Raw genomic sequence first — 13,323 nt, 5'->3', positions numbered from 1 at the left:
TTTCTTTGCGCAGACGAGAGCAATTTGGACGCAAAGGCAATAGGGCGATCATGGGAGCCAACTTTGTGCGCAAGCACAGCACCGATCCCGAAATCTGAGGCATCTACCATCAACAAAAGGGGTTTCTGGGGATCGAATGGCGTAAGGCAAGTATTAGAAAGCAACGCCGATTTCAACTGGCGAAAGGCGCGTTCACATTCCGTCGTCCAGACGAACGGAACACCTTTACGGCGTAAGCGATGAAGCGGAGCTGAAATGAAAGAGGCATTGCGCACATTCACTCACACCTTGTGATTCTACATTGTTCGATGTTCTTGCGACCTCCTGACGCAATGCGTGGGGAACATTGCGCGCTCGGAAAAATTTCGGTTGCGCGTGTCCTTCCAGTTCCAAATGTGCTTCATAGTTTTTAGCGCAACCTAAGCCCGGTGCAAAAATATCTGCAAATTCGTCACACAGCCGAGAAACACTGTCTGCAGGCACAGTCTGATTCACTGATAGGACCTGATTTACAATAGACATGTTAAACAACTTAAATAAATCTAGACCAAATAAGTTCACTGCAGAAGAAGAACGAAGAACGTAAAATGACACAAGTTTTGTTTGTCCCTTGTATGTTGCAAGAAGGCTGCACTGTCCTAACACAGGAATTGTCTGTCCGGAATATGTAGTTAGCTTAACATTTGCGGCACGCATCGGAGGTGCGCCCAGTTGTTTGTACGTGTCGTGATTGAGCAATGAAACTGCAGCTCCGGTATCGAGCTGGAATGGTATCACTTTGCCTTCAAAGTCTAAGTCCACAAAAAGTTTATTGTCCTGCTGACGACAAGAGCGACTGTTTTGTGCAATTGGAACAGACACTGGTACAGAATCACTTGCTAATTGACGTGATTGCCGGCGACGTCGACGCACAGTTTTTGTGGGACGATCACAGTTACTGTTAGAGAAATTGTCACTGGACGAAGTGGAATTAACGACATGAATGTCCATAGGCGAAGGTCCACGAGCCTGAGTGTCCTTGGTTCGATTCCGGCGCGAAGCAAAGGGCCTGGAATGATTGTGATTGTCTGATCTGAGCTTTTTCTGGCAAACACTTTGAACATGTCCTTTCTTATTGCAGAAAAAGCAAATAGCTTGGCGTGACGGGCAATGTTCACGCGAATGTCTAGTAGCACACCGCGGGCATGATTTCACTGCATTTGTGTGCTGGCGCGGCACACCTGGCTTAGCACGCGGCGGCAGCTGTGCGGACGGCCGCGAGGGCAGTTGACCGGGCCGCGTTGCGCGAGCGCGCCCGGCGGGCCGGTTAATGTTACACACAGCTGGCGAAGTTTCAAAAGATTCCTGAGCACAGTCAAGTGTGTCCTGTCTATCCAATATGTCTATCACTTGTTGAAGGGAGGGATTAACTAGTTTCAAAATTTGCTCCCGTATGCGAACATCAGAAACGTTCTGTGCAATTGCATCACGCACCATTGTATCTGAATAAGAAAGACCACAGTCACATTCAAAGGCACAGTCCCTAGTAAGTCCTTGCAATGTTGCTACCCACTCCCTATTAGTTTGACCGGCCGTACGTTTTGTACGAAAAAACGTATACCGTTTTGCAACCACATTAACTGTTTCTTTGAAATAGGCATCTAATGCAGACAAAATTTCCTCGTATGACAAAGTTGCTACGTCGCGCCGGGGAAACAATTTCACTATCACCCGGTATGTGGACACACCGACACAAGAAAGCAAAAACGGCTGCCGCTCATTACCTTGAATTCTGTAGGCAGCCATGTGAAAGGCGAACTGACGAGACCACTCTTGCCAGGTCTCGTGGTTCGGGTCGTAGTGCCTAAAAGGCGGTGCAACGGCAGGTTGTGGCTGCGGTAGCGGTGAAGCGGCTGCGGCCGCATCGGTGTGCAGCGCACGTTGACCCTGGACGAGCTGTCCAAGGGCATCCAGTAACGCCTGCGTCTGCTGATTCTGCAAGCGATAAAATTCGGACAGTACATCTGGAGAATGTGGCGAAGCCATGACACAAATAAATGTAAGCAATCAGAAATAAAAGTAAGCAATCAGAAAAAGGTCCTTTTCCCTCGTCGCCAATAATTGTAGTGTCGGTAGCTGGACCGACACCGTGATGTGGAGTGCTGAAAAGGAATGCTAAACTAACGCTGTGGCCGATAGTGCACGAACGGCAATAAGCAGACGGGCGTGAAGTCTGGAACATGAGAACTTATGAATGAATAAGAAGAAAAGTATGTAGATGCTTTTTACTTAACTTTTAATAATTCCTTGGAATACATCTCTCTTGATTACTCGTAAGCTATAGGCACTGATACAAATGGCTCCTTGCTAGTTCGTAGCCATTAACTTCTGATGGCTATTCTGTCTCTCGGCTAATGAGAGAGAAAGGCTTCGTACAACTGGGCGATAGCTAGGTTCGCGTACAACTGGGCGGTAGCTTGGTTCTCGTACAACTGGGGTCGAGTCCACTCTCGTATCACGAGACCTGCCTTGGTGGTGGCGCTAGGTCTGCGATCACAGTGGCGACACGCGGGTCCGACATGTACTACATGGACCGCGGCCGATTTAAACTACCACCTAGCAAGTGTGGTGTCTGGCGGTGACACCACAGTTTTGTTTTTGTGTGTTTGTGTTTCTTGTGCTAAAAATGCAGAGAGTAAAGAAATTTAACCCCAAACGGAAGTTTGGCGGCAACCAGTTCCAAACACATCCGAATAATACACGTCAGTTGCTTCAAAAGTCGCCCGTGGAAACTGTGTCACAGGAAGTGCTTCTAGACGTAAACTTTCGCTTTTTGAATGTAATAAGAACAAGCTTAGTAGTATTGAGAGCAGCTATAACGACTGAAATGTTATAGTGTACCTAAATATGCTGTGAATACTTTTGAAGAGTGCTGTGAAATGCAAGTACTGCAATTGTGAAGGTGGTGTTGACGTTTCTGAGGACATTCCAGCAAGGAAAGGTCTTTCAAGTTGGTTAGTGATTGCCTGTAACTCGTGTAAGACACACAGTGATACTATGATATCGCCAGTAACTGATAGTCGACATTAGAGTTTAAATATTCAGCTTGCTTATGCAATGCGAAGTATTGGAAGGGGAAGGAGAGCTGCCCAGACTTTTTGTGCAGTGATGGATTTGCCTCCACCTCCACTGAGGTTTGACAGATACAATAAATTAGTACATAATGCTTTATGTAGTGTAAGTGAACATTCAATGAAAAGAGCAGCAGAAGAAGCAGTAACCTTGTTTGAGAATACAGATATTGTAGCAGCATTTGATGCATATGGGCAGAAGAGAGGTCATACGTCTCTGAATGGGACTGTTACTGGCAGATTTATTGAAACTGGTAAGTTACTACATTATGAATGTCTAACAAAGCACTGCCAGGGTTGCTCAAGGAAATTTATTGGCACCCATGTTTGTGAAAAGAAGTTTGATGGCCAAAGTCGAAACATGGAAAAAAAGGAGTTCTAAACATTTTTAGATCATCAGAGGTCAGTCGTGGTGTGAGGCATGTTGGCTACCTTGAGGATGGAGACCATAAAGGACACACTACTGTTGTTAATGACAGACCATTTGTGGACATTCTGACAGAAAAGCTTGAATATGTTGGGCATGCACAAAAACGAATGGGAGCTCGGCTGAGAAAATTATGCACAGTCTTCAGTAGAAAAAACTGTCAGTCAGGATACACACTGGTGGTCGAGGTCGTCTTACAAAAAGTGAAACTGACTCTGACTCAATATTACGGACTAGCAATAAGGGGAAATGTAGGAGATTTGGAGAACATGAGATGAGCTGTTTGGGCAACATAGTTTCACAAAGTGCCAACAAATGAAACCCCTCAGCATGGTTTGTGTCCAAAAGGGGAAGATTCGAGGTGCAAGTACTGGTGGAGCAATGCTGCAGGCATACAATATACCCACAAACATTCCTTACCTCTTGCTGTAATGGAGGCACTTAGGCCTATATATAGGGATCTGGTAAATAAAAATCTACTTAGAAAATGTATGCATGGTCTCTCTCAGAATGCAAATGAAAACTTCAACAGCTGTATTTGTTGGGCTGACAGTGCTGAAGATTGGTGTAATGTATACAATAATAACACTCAATGATGGTGCCATTTAAAAGATCAATGTTATGAAGAAAGTGAACATCCAAACAGGAAGGAATATGGCTTCAGCTCTAACTGCTGTTCATAAGCGGCGAGTAACCGAAGCAGGAGTCAAGGATAGAGAAAAGAATGAAGAGAGAGAGTATGGAGGATAAGGGAACAGGACGACGACTGGAGTATGCAGCTGGAATGTTCTAAATGAGTATAGTGGTAAGTTAATATATCAGTAAATCTTCTTTAGTGATTTACCGAAAACTTGAATTTTCATAATTCAAGTAGACTTTTCTCCTAAATGACTGAAGTTAAACTCACAAAAATTAGTACAGATATTTACTATTTCCTGAAAAATTTATAACATCATGATGATGTCGGTGATATTTGAGCCACATTTTTAAATATTTTTGTTGTAGGAAAATAAATTACTTGTCTTTTTCACAGATTAGCATCAGGGAAGGAAACTGGAGGCATAAAACGCTTATGTGAATGTTGTCTGTACTCTGACTCTTTTTCCAAGCTGTGCAGTCAGTGGTTCCAAAGAAAATGGTAATGCAGTGAAATAGTGTTCCGTTTTTTATACTATTGTAAATATTGTTGTCAGTACCAAAATATAATAAATATCTCAATGATTTTTTGGGAAATGCTTTGACTAATGACCCTAGTTGTGTGTAAGAATTTTGAGCTATCTCTCATTTATAGATCAGCTGCACTATGATGGTGAAGATAATGCTAAAAATACAGCCCGTTCAGGGGCGTTATGAAGGTTATTTCTTATTTTGGTTTAAAGTTTAATTATTTTTGATTGTCTTTAGAGTTTTTACATGAAAAATTGACAAGCATTACTTTTCAACACACCCATGTGTAACTAACCAGTAGTGCTGTGTTGTGGTGAGGATGGTAGAAAAAGCGTCCCAGTCAGTGGTACGATTCTGAAGCTCACAAATAGAAGGCTTACATGTAGATAGTCATGGGAAAGCAAAAACTCTACAGAAATATACTATGAACCAGTGAGAAGGTCTGTTACAAGGATTTAAAATGAACGTTCTTCCATGACATGGCTGCCAACGCAAATAGCGTCTCTGAGCACAGGGGTGGGCGAAATGAATTCCGCTTTCGAATACCTGTTCTGAAGTTATCTCTCAACTCTACACACATTTGTGGTGTCTCCTCAGCCCCAGACAGTTTGGAAGCTTACAACTCTACAGAGATATACCAGGGCCCGCTTTGTAACAAAATGAAGGGAATAGAAAAAATTAGCTGGGCGGTCACTGGTGTACTGAATACTGTCTGCAGATAATGCAGTGTTAAGAGCTTGGCTGTCTTGACCACGGGTATGAGCATATAATATGAAATATGTTGCATTACAGTTTTGGGGAAAAGCTGACATGTAACAAGACTGTCTTCATATATGCTCTGAATGTACCTGCAAAATTATTTCGTTTTAAGACACGTTTCAAGACATGATATTACAAAGATTGAAATATATGTGAAACCAGCCTTTCTTAAAACGTAGCTAAAAGCTCTCAGACATACTCGTTTGTACAGTAATCGGACGTTTGAAGCTGTTTGTACATTGGTATTCGAGTCTTCAAAGAATTGGCTATTTTTAGTGGGGTAGAGTGGGGTGGGGTGGGGGGTATTACTGGTCAGGTTATAAACTAAATGACTGAACTATTATTCAGAGTTCAGGGATAGGTTGGTAGCTCTGGTAAATTTCTGTGAAAGAAAATTTTATTTAACAATTTCTGTAGAGTATAATTCTTGAAACTCCTGTGTTGAAAGTTTCGAGTGTATAAGACACACCTGAAATTTATTAACGTCGGAAACCGTTCAGGTCTCTGTAAAAAGTTAGTTGTGTCTCGTCGGCCATGATATCTGTAACTCCGGTCATTAGCTGACTGTTGACAACAGTTGAGCTAGAAATTGTCAGCATGTTTCTCAAAAGAAGACCACAAGGTGATTTGAATTGTGTTTCTCAGATAATGCAAGAACTTTCTTAGCCCCTGCATGATTGTTACACTGTACTTAAGCCCGCTACTTTGTTCGACAATTACTTGAAATAAGAACAGCGAGAAACGTAACATCAGGATTGATGGTAACCAAGTAGATGAAGTTAAGGAATTCTGATGACTAGACAGTAAAATAAACAATGACGGACAGAGCAAGGAAGACAGACTAGCACTGGAAAAAAGGGCATACCTGGCCAAGAGATGTCTGCTAGTATTGTAACCTCCCCACCATAATTTAAAAGGAAAGAAATATGACAATATTTAATTATGAATGCTAGAGCCGAGTGTAACCTCCCCACAATAATTTTAAAAGAGTGTGACAATATTATTTAGGAATGCTAATGGACATTGTGCTAAGCGTAACCTGTCCACAATGAAATGTATTGACAATGGCAACAAAATGTGAAATTCGCAATCTGACTCAAATATAAGTTTTTCATAAAAAAATTAAAGTCCATTCAGTGATAAGAAAATTCAATTAAACCGAAATATCGGTCTTTGGCCCTGTGCAAAACAATCAGAATTAAAGTCTTACCTCAGAATAAATGGATGTCACATTTCTGCTCTTGATGTTGCGCACCGCTTGGAGGAACTGCATTGTAAATAATAATATTCTCTTTTTTTGTGATTTTAGTGAAATTTTTCTTTAACGGAAGTGGAATGAAAGGGGAAGTGCAATTAAATCTTTAGTTCAATAAAAATTAAATTTTGAAAAAAATGCTTTGGAAATAAAAATTATTATTGGGGGACTTGTTGGAGAATAATTACAACAAATAAATTAATAATTACAACAAATAAATTTTTACATTATCTAATGATTATATTAATTAACAGTATACCTTATTCACCATCTTGACCAGTGTTGCCGACCGCCTACATCACACAACCGCACTGGGCTGCTACTACTGACCGACCGCTCTGCATGACGACTATTAGCGTACTGCACTGCACGACTACTGACAGAGTACTGCTCTCAACTAGACAGAGCTACAGACTCGCAACGACTGACTGACAGACTGAGAACCGCTCGCAACACTTGCGCGGTCAAGCGCAAACTCTCTGGTCACAGATGCTACAATGCCTCGCCATCGCTGCTATGTTACATACGTGTTTCATAACCCTCCACTGGGGGGGCAAAAATTTGGCAGCGATGGTGAGTCATTTGGACTTGCCAATCGCGGCAAATTTTTTTCTAATTAATAAACTTCTACAATTTACAGAATAATTAGATTTAGTACATAAAGTAAATGTTGTGCACACGCAGTATGTACAAAATACAAAGACAAAATGTGAGTACAAAACATAGTAGCAAATCAGAAAAATGTATATACAAATTATTTGACAGAAAACAAAGTGCACAGGCACTGAAAATTCTTTAGCATATTCAGAACAAATAAACAGACTGGCAAAAAATATTATGTTGACAAGTGACATGAGTGCACATGCACTGCAGTTGAGAACATATCGGTAATTGATGAAATGTATGTACAATTAGTAACAAATGACATAAGTGCATACGCATTGAAGTATTGAATATACAGAATAGTACAAATCATATTGAAAAATGAGAAAAGTGCACAGGCACTGAAGTTCAGTAGGAAACATATTAACACCTAACAGAAGTGCACATGCACTGTAGTTCAGAACATATCATAAAAATAAAAATGTATATACAATATAAAAGACAAGAGTGTACATATACTGTACTTCAGAAAAAATTGAAAAAATAAATGTCTTTAGCATTTTGACGAGAAATAAACATAATGGCAAAAAAAAATCATGTCCAGAGTGCACACGCACTGAAAAAATGTCTTTAGCATTCTCACAACAAATAAACATAATGGCAAAACATCATGTCGACCAGTGACATAAGTGTACTCGCACTGGAGTTCAGCGAATCGAAAAAAATGTATAACCTACGAACAGAAATGATGTTACCAAAAAAATTTTTTTTTTTTTTTTTTTAATTACGTGACAAGAATCAGGATAGGAAAGGGAAGGATTGCATCATGGTTGTAGCACTTTAGATTGCACACAGCTGTTTTGAAAGTCCATATCTTTCCACAGAAGTACAACACCAAGTGACACAACTTGAAGTTCTTTTCCCATCAGAATTTATCAGTGTAGCCAAGACACTGAACTGTCGTAGTAATGTTCCATATTTTCATTTTGGCAGTACATTAGGTACACCAAACAGTGGGACCATAATAATGTCTTCATCGCTCACGGTGGTGGACAGCATGTCGTGTCAACACCACACTCTTACAAGGCACACCAATGTAGAATTAGTGCAAAACCAAATATAGTGCTCCATGATCACTAGGATAAACAGGACAAATGGACATTGCAATAATTCAGGGTAGTCAGCTTATGAGGTGAAGGACATCAAGTCACATAATATTGACAATTAGAGACTTAATTAGTTTGTGGCATTCATAGCCCAGTTATTGAACATTTCTGTACCAAGTATGTAGTATTACAGAAAAATGTTCATTAATTGTTTTACATGGAATCAGTAGCCTTCTTTTCCTGGTTACAAAGCATTATTAAATAATCGCATTCTTTTCAGTTACAGAGTGTAGTTAAGAATCATTAACCTTCTCCTAATTACAGTTAATTAATCATTTGTCATTCCAATAATAATCATTAGCCTTTTCCTAATTACAGTTAATTAATCATTTGTCGTTAATTAATCATTTGTCTAATTACAGTTAATTAATCATTTGTCGTTAATTAATCATTTGTCATTCCAATAGTAAGAATTATTAGTCTTCTCCTAATTACAAAGCATTATTAAACAGTACCATAGTTAATTAATTATGTGTCATTCCAATCTATTAAGAATCACTAGCTGGCATCATGGGTAATCGTATTACAATAAACAGTGGCGGTCCTTGGCCAGTTACAAAGTATATTTAGTGTGACAGAATAATGTTCATCAGAAGTCTTAGTTGAAAAGGAGAGTCAATTATTGGCCTAGCATTAACATAATACATTGAGTGATACAAATTATTGGCACTCATTGGCCATTAACCAAAACATGAAAACTCAACATGGGAAAAAAAGGGCTAATTAATGGCATAATTAATAACAATTCTTCAAGTGACATTAATTATTGGCACTCAGTGGCCAGCAAGTATTGAATAGAATCATCATTCAGTATTATTCAGATTATTACGAAGTCATTATTAAAAATCAGTTAATTACAGTCATAGCATTAATAATCACAGGCATTATAAGTAGTCTCATTACAATAAACAGTGGCAGTTATTAGCTAGTGACAAAGCATTATTTTATATATATATATACCTTCTCCTTTTTTTTTTTTTTTTGTCTCATTAAGAAGTCATTACTGAAGTGACATACTATTCAGAGCTAATCAGTATTATTCAGAATTATCTCAAACTGGTATCACTATTTGGGACTGGTAATACATTTTTTTTTTGTTAGCAATGCATTGCGTTGAGATCGATAATTAATTGCTGAGGCATAACACTATTTGCTTTTGACCGATTGCTGCAAATGAGGATAGGTAACGTCATTCGTCATGAGTCAGCTGTAGAAAGATTATGTAACAAGGCAGTATATGTGATCACATTCATAAATGATAAACACAAATGGGTAAAAAATAAAAATGCAAGTACTAGAACAGGTATAATAAGTAACTGGTTTAGTAAGTATCATGAAAAACTTCTCCTGAAAAAATATACAAAATGGATTATTGACCTGAAAGAAGAAACGCACACTATGCTGAAAAGTAGTGAACTTCGAATTAACAGGTAGTGAAATGTGTATAAAATGTGTTCCATAGCTGTCCTTTCCAAAACTTTCTGTCATCCTACTATGCAATATAATACTTGCTGTCAAAACAAACTGCAACAAATACTTAAATAACTACGTAGCATAAATACATAACTTCAACATTATCCTCATCTGTAAAGAAAAAACTTCATTATCCATCACTTCATTATCCACATTACCATAACTTCACTATCATCATCACCTGTAAAGAAAAACTTCATTATTCATAATACCATATCCCTCATCATCATTCATCAGTATTCATTATCATCTGCAAAAAAATCACTTCATTACTCATTATACAACTATTCCTTATCTCTAGCATATTTCATCACTAAAACTAAGATGTGTAGTTCAGTCTGACAGCCTGCATCAATCACCTTGTATTCTGAAAGAAAAAATTAGTTAAGACTGCTATTCTATGATGAGTATAATATATTCTTGTTAATGTTTGTTAATCCTGATCCATTTACTCTTCCTCATAAAGTTATTGCATCTCCTTTCGTTTATTCCGTAGGTGAAATTCCCATTTCTGTGGAATTTATCTCTTACACGCATCATTTCTTTCTGAAATTGATGAACAAAGATTAATGTCTTGCATTTAAATCCTATACCCACTAAATAATGACTGGTTTATGGTGACATAATTAACCATACAGCAAAGCATGACAGAAAACGTAATATGTCAAAGACATTGACAGTGTTCTGATGCAAAAATGTACACAGAATAATACAATGCAGCAGCAAAAAATGTAAAACAGTCACGATGTTGTGATATCATAGGGCAAAAAAAATGTCAAAGTCAACTGGTGTGTGTTATATCTTAGCTATTTCACAGTGCATACAAATAAAACTGAAGTACCATCATACACACAAAAAAAAAATGGAAAAATGTGCACGGTCTGATGTGTAACGACAAGAAAAGCGACCTGCTAACCTTACCTTGCCGGGCACTTGCCAAGAAAAAATACGATAATCATCAGTAATTAGTCAGGTGAAATAATTGCATTAGTAAATGACATTATAGTGTGTTGAATCATAAAGTGTCTTCATTCAATAAACGGTTTAATGTTTGAGATACGGTGATTGCCTTTCGATTTTCTGGTTCTCAAAGTTTCGACGTGTACAACATTGGGGTGAGGGATGCTGCGAATCCGATATGGACCTGCGTATAGAAGTTCAAATTTACTGCACTTACCTTTTAATTTACTGGATAAATAGTGTGTACGTACTAGTATCTTCTGTCCAACGTGAAAGTCACGGCGTGTACAAACCTGTTTTTGCTGTCTTCTCCGGCGCTCTGCGGCACGTTTGATGTTGTTCAGCGCAATGTCAATTATTTCGTGGTGTCGTAATCGATGAGATGTAGGAAATGTTATTAACTCTTTAATTTTGTTAGGTGGTTCAGCATTTTTCAGTATAACAGACGGAGATAGCATAGTGGATTCATTTGGAATGGAATTAATTACATCTTGGAATGAGAGTATGTGTGTATCCCAATCAATATGTCTTTTGTGGCAGTATATTCGGCACAGCTTACCAATTTCTTTCATTAATCTTTCACAGGGGTTCGAAGAAGCGTGGTACTTGGATATATAGATCGGAGAAATGTTTCTGGCTCGTAACATGCGTGTCCATACGCTACTACGAAATTGAGATCCATTGTCAGAAATTACTTTCATTACATGCCCTACATGAGATAGAAAATGTTTTACAAATGCTTTCGAAACAGTTTTAGCAGTAGCTTTGCGTAATGGAGTGAACGTAACAAATTTTGAAGTGAGCTCAACAGCGACAAAAATGTAGCAAAAACCTCTGTTAGTTCTCGGAATCGGACCAAAAAAATATCTACAGCGGCCATATGTCTTAATTTAACAGGTATAATGGGATATAAAGGAGGAATATGTGAAGTGGTGTCTGATTTAGCTTTCTGGCAAATTTTACAAGACGCTAAAACTCGTCGTATACGTTTCTCCATGTTGGTAAAATAACAGTTCTGTCTCAGTATAAGAAAACATTTTCTTGCTCCGTAATGTGCGTAACTTAAATGAGTGTACCAAATTAATTTGTTAACCAGTTCGTCAGGAATGCATAATAACCAAATGTTGCTGTCAGGATGAGAGCGGCGAAACAGAATGTCATTGCGTACAGTGTAGTGGTTTCTAATCGTAACATTATTCCTATCTTGCCATAGGTGTTTAATTTCTTTCCACACATTGTCTTTATTTTGCTCTTGTGCTATGTCCTGTAATGACGATGAAATAAAGTTTTCAAATGCGACTTGCTGAATGTACATGACACTGAAATTTGTTTTGCAGAAGTTGGTTGCTGCGTCTTGCTGATTGTTGCCGAGAGAACGCGATAGTGCGTCTGCTATAACATTTTGTGTGCCGGGAATGTGGACAATCGTAAAATTAAATTCTTGTAAATACAGTTTCCATCTACTTAATCTATCGTGAGTGAATTTGGCCGAAAGTAAAAATTGTATCGCTCTGTGGTCAGTGTAAACAGTGGTATGTCTGCCATAAAGAAAGTGCCTAAATCTCGTGAAAGCCCATACAACACATAATGTTTCAAGTTCTGTAACAGAATAATTTCGCTCAGCAGGTGACAGAATGCGACTTGCAAATGCGATGTTTTTAATTACTATTGAACCATCTTCTTCAATTTCCTGGAAAATATGTACGCCTAAAGCGGTGTTGGAACTGTCGGTAGCAATGGAAAAATTTCTAGGAAGATCTGGGTGTAAAAAAAAAAGAAAAAAAAAAGTGTAACCTCCCCATAAAAATTTGAAAGAAAATGAATGACAATATTATTTGGAAATCCTAATGGACATTGCTCTATGCGTAACCTGCCCACAATGAAATGTACTGACAATGGCAACAAAAATGTGAAATACGCAATCTGACTCGAATGCAAATCCCTCAAAAAAAACTTAAAAGTCCATTCAGTGATAAGGAAATTCAATTAAACCGAAATATCGGTCTTTGGCCCTGTGCAAAACAATCAGAATTAAAATCTTACCTCAGAATAAATGGATGTCACATTTCTGCTCTTGTTGTTGCGCACCGCTTGGAGGAACTGCATTGCAAATAATAATATTCTCTTTTTTTGTGATTTTAGTGAAATTTTTCTTCAAAAGAAGTGGAATGAAATGGGAAGTGCAACGAAATCTTTAGTTCAATAAAAAATTAAATTTTTGAAAAAAATGCTTTTGAAATAAAAATTATTATTGGGGAACTTGTTGGAGAATAATTACAATAAATAAAATTTTTCATTATCTAATGATTATATTAATTAACAGTATACCTTATTCACCATCTTGACCAGTGTTGCCGACCGCCTACATCACACAACCGCACTGGGCTGCTACTACTGACCGAC

The sequence above is a fragment of the Schistocerca piceifrons genome, chromosome 8 (assembly GCF_021461385.2).
Source record: "Schistocerca piceifrons isolate TAMUIC-IGC-003096 chromosome 8, iqSchPice1.1, whole genome shotgun sequence".
Classification (NCBI taxonomy): Eukaryota; Metazoa; Arthropoda; class Insecta; order Orthoptera; family Acrididae; genus Schistocerca; species Schistocerca piceifrons.
The sequence above is the reverse complement of the archived record's forward strand: the minus strand, read 5'-3'. Positions refer to the sequence as shown.